Source organism: Pseudomyrmex gracilis, unplaced genomic scaffold (genome assembly GCF_002006095.1).
Source record: "Pseudomyrmex gracilis isolate BER0280 unplaced genomic scaffold, ASM200609v1 scaffold_851, whole genome shotgun sequence".
Taxonomy (NCBI): domain Eukaryota; kingdom Metazoa; phylum Arthropoda; class Insecta; order Hymenoptera; family Formicidae; genus Pseudomyrmex; species Pseudomyrmex gracilis.
This window is the reverse complement of record NW_018021435.1, coordinates 28637-33481: the sequence shown is the minus strand read 5'-3', so window position 1 is coordinate 33481 and position 4845 is coordinate 28637.

Below are 4845 nucleotides of genomic sequence, written 5' to 3'. Positions count from 1 at the left end.
GAAAAAATGCATTAAAAGAATTAAAGAAATGTAAACTGTTTCAAAAATAAATATGCTTAATAAATATGCTTAATAAATATGCTTTTANACGGGATCTAGGCAAACGGGATCTGTGCAACTGTTGATCTGCGCAAACGAAATCTGTGCTATCGGTGCCCTGCCGTCGAATTTCAATACACATTTATTATGTTTACATGTAAATGTCGGGTATAGAAAATGCCAGACATCTAAAGTTTAACCACATTTATTAATAACAAATATGACTGTGTGACATAGAATACCATACAAACTAAGGCGTTAACACATTTAGTATTTATAAAAGAAGATGTACAATATTCTACAATGCTAGACAAACTAAAAGTATTACTTAATACTATAAGTATTACTTAATACTATAAAGTATTATTTAATACTATAAAGTATTACTTAATACTATAAAATATTACTTAATACTATAACTAAAAGTTGCAAGTAATAAAGTTACATATTTTTAGTATATTTAAATGTGTACATAATTATTACTTATAAATGTGAATTATTACTTATAAATGTGAATTTCTGACATAAAGACCAAATGGTAAGTTAAACATTATTATTGCACATATTAGACGTGGAGGGACTAGCATCTTCAATATCATCTGCAGCATATAATCTCAAATGACTTTTCTGTTTTTTAGGACATGCAGAGTACAAATTGTTTGCTGCCATTAGATACAAATGTTTTTCATGAATGTTTATGTCTACGGCTGTTTCTCTTCTCGCTTTCAATGCTGATTTAATAACGCAAGTAGCATTGACAGTGACAGACAAAAGTTTATTTCATTTTTTTGTGTTTATATCTGGCAAGAGAAAAAAGATTCTTTCTGAATCGGCATTTGAATTTGGCAGCGATCTAACGACATTTAGAAGAGACTTTAAATTGAAATATTTACGTGTACGTAGGAAAATGTGTTTCCACATGTCATTGAAAGTTAATGTTGAGAAATATTCATTTTCTGCTTCTGTTAAACTATAATGTAAAGCAAACCATTCTTTTCTTAAACTATTGTCGTCAAACCCACCGAAGGTTCGGGCGACGAAAGAAACGTCATTAAAAGAAGCTTTTCTGTTACTATATTATTTAAAGCCATGTTAAATTCAAAAACTTATAATTTTGATAAAAATATGTCGTTTATTGGTAATTTTGTACAAATATCTTTGGCAACAATAACGTAAAATTGCAAACAATTTTCTCTAACATTTGCAACTACGTCTGCGTGTCTTAGTTCATTTAAGGCTTTAATATATTTTTCGCACTCACTTTCTAAGTTTACTTTGCTTACAGATTTATGATTTGCTTTATTAAAAAAATTAAAAGTATTATTTATATTAGATAAAAGCTCTGGATTTAAAAAATGTTTACATATAATATTTAACAATTTAAGTGATTTTGTTGTAATTTTTGTATGCTTGTTTCCAGAGCTTGAAAAAATGCATTAAAAGAATTAAAGAAATGTAAACTGTTTCAAAAATAAATATGCTTAATAAATATGCTTAATAAATATGCTTTTACATCAGGTTTGTGCATCACAGATAATAAATTTTCTCCAGGCTGTGTTTTATCACTTACTACTATTTCTGTTAAAAAATTATTAATTGTATCCTAAGAATTTAAAATTCTTTTAATACATAAATGTCGAGAAAACCATCGTGTGTCGCACAACTTTAGGATTTTGTGATTTGTTTCTTCAAAACATTAACTAAATTCTTGAAAAATAGCAGATCGCTTTGGACTACTATTAATAAAACTTGCTACTTTCTTTACAAACTCCTCGCAATAGTGTGGAATCTTAGTACATGCAGCATTAGCAATTAGCGCAGAGGCATAACAAGGACATGGAAATGTCAATAAATTTATGCAAAATTTTTCAAGCTTTGTCTTAAACGACGAATATTTGCCCGTTAACAGACGCGTTGTCGCAGGACAAGGCAACAATATTTGAAAATGGAATTTTAAGTTTTCTCATTTCACATTTAAACGCATCAAATAATTTATCCGCGCTGCAATCTTTTGCATCAATATCAATTAATTTGACTAATTGCGAGGAAGTATCTAATGTTTTGGAATTAACATACCGAACTAGAAACGTCATCCATTTGTGATTAGAAATGTCTGACGTTTCATCAATAAAAATAGTAAAGTTTGTATTTTGAATAATGTTGACACGATCCGTTTCAATCGGACATAACACGTTCAAAATAAGCTTTTGACATTTAATTCGACTTATTGTCATGCTTTGTAATACATTGACGTCTTTCCCTATTTGTTGAAAGAATTTTAAAATTTTCGGCGCAGTTCGAAGCGAAATATTGTGTTCGGCACTAAAAGCAGCGCATTTAATTTCCGCTGCTTTCTTTTGCTCTTCGAATGATAAAGTTTTGTCTGCCATAGTTACGTCTTCAGCTGTTTGATTCTTTTCAACATTCTTTTCTTTAGTTACGTGTGCTGCGGTTTCTGCGTGCTCATAAATACTTGATAATCTTGCTGACATAGATTTGTCACAAAATGAGCAAAAAATTAATTTATTGTTATGCAATACTTTGCATAACCAAGGTTGAAATTGCTTCATTTCCAACCATTGTTTTTGAAATTTATATGTATCCGAAGTATTTGGTTTAACATTCACATTATTATTATTGAAGGAAACACATGTGTTTTCTTTAATCTTATTTTTATGACACGAAGAATCCGCATGTCTTGAAATGCGCGTGTTACAAGAAAAATTGTTGTTGCATATAGTGCAATAAAAAAAACTATCATTTGACGGTACTTTCCGTATCCAAGATTTATATCGGTCATCTGTAAGCCAAGCTTCTAAACAACTTCTCTTTGATTTTTTTTTGTGAATCGCACATTTTATTATACGACAAAAGGACAAGAACCAAAGAATTAAATTAGTAGACAAGAAAAAGAAAAAATGTAAGATAAGTTTACTGACTTACTTTAAAATAAGTTTTCTGACTGACGTTACAACTTAATCAAGCAAGTTTAACGTACAGAATATACGTTGACTTGCAAGAAAATCACGTAGTAATTTCAATCAATCTATCAGTAGTACAAATCCAATCAATCAGTAATACAAGTTTAATCACAGATTGATATTACAGATACTAAATATTACATATTTACTATAAATGATCTACAAAATAGACAACAATAAGCCACATCTCTTTACTGCAAAATACACCACAATATGATATACGCAATAATCGCGGAAAACGACTGCAGCGCACAGCGTGGCAGCGACACGTATGCGATTTTTAATTGTTTCGCGTAAGTCGCGCCCGCGTTGCGCTTGTCATCTTTTAGTTAAAAAGACAAAAAGCGCAGCGCTAAACAAAAGTGGAAAACAAGTTACGCCATTGAGGTCAATATGTCTCGTAAGTAATAAATAAATTTATTATTTTTCTCATCACTAAATTAAATGACAAAGTTATTCAAAAGTCAAAGCAAAAGAAATATATAAGAAAATATCTCGAATATTTTTGCTGTGTACATTGTGCGCTGCATGTGTTACTATTGTTACGCGGCGGTCACCGCGTATGTGTCGGGTAACGGTGCGCGCTCGGCGCGATTGTTCGTCGCCGGGCAACGAAGTTGTTGTGAAAAGTATCGGGGACGCAAAGCTGTCACGACGCGTTACGGACGATCCTGTGATTTTCTGTGGTAATTTGTATTGCAATAAAGTGTTGTTAAGAGTAGTCACGTCTTCTCATTCTTGGGGTCGTGTGCGCAAATCGTGGAGACCAACGACTGGGCAGTACCTCCAACGCGAGAGTAACAATATAAACGTTGTTTTCGTGAGTATTGCATATGTATTGTGGAGTAAAGAGTAGTTTTGAGTAACTTTGTCATTGGGTAGTTATATAAGGAGAGTTCTAGCTCAGGAGCTCCGGGGGGATGCGGGGTATGACGTCACAGGGGGAAGGGTGACGTCACACAAAGAGGAGGGGGTATGACGTCATAAGGGGAGAGAGTATGACGTCACAGGGGGGGGGGAATATGACGTCACAGAGGGAAGGTGACGTCACTATGACGTCACGCGGGGGCGTGGCTCTGACGTCACAGGATATGACGTCACTATGACGTCAAGCGGAGAGGGGGTATGACGTCACAGGGGGAGGGGTGACGTCACTATGACGTCACGCGGGGGCGTAGCTCTGACGTCACGCGACATTATGGCGACTTCACACGCGGTGGGCTTTGTTATGACGACTTCACACGTGGCAATATGGCGGTTCGACATAATGGCGTCACAGGATATGACGCGGCGGGCACCGGTATGGCGGCTGCAATATAGTGGCGACAATATGGGGACTTCAAGGTATGTACTATTTACTATATGCATGGTATATACTTCTTAATGCTNTACGACAATACCGCGTCTCCAAGATGTATACATCTACGTTTTTTGGTACATATGTACATTTTTTTATATAACACAAATATGAAAAAAAACATGCTTAGAACAACTATGTATTTTGTACATATGTTATTTATTCGCACATACTTATTTCACGCAGCATGTAACCTTATACGCAGTGCGCGCAAAGTTGCATAGTTGCAGTTTTTAGCGAGAACGCGCACAGTTGCGGAGTTGCAGTTTTTAGCGAGAAAGACGTAACGATTCGACACGAAATTATTCGACACCGTACGATTCGACACGAAATTATTCGACACCAAATTATTCGACACCATACGATTCAACACAGAACAAGCACTATGCATCGTGACAATTAATACTAGTAGCAACACAGGTTAGGGTTAGGTTAGGTTTTTTTTCGGGGAGGGGGTGCAGGGGGAGG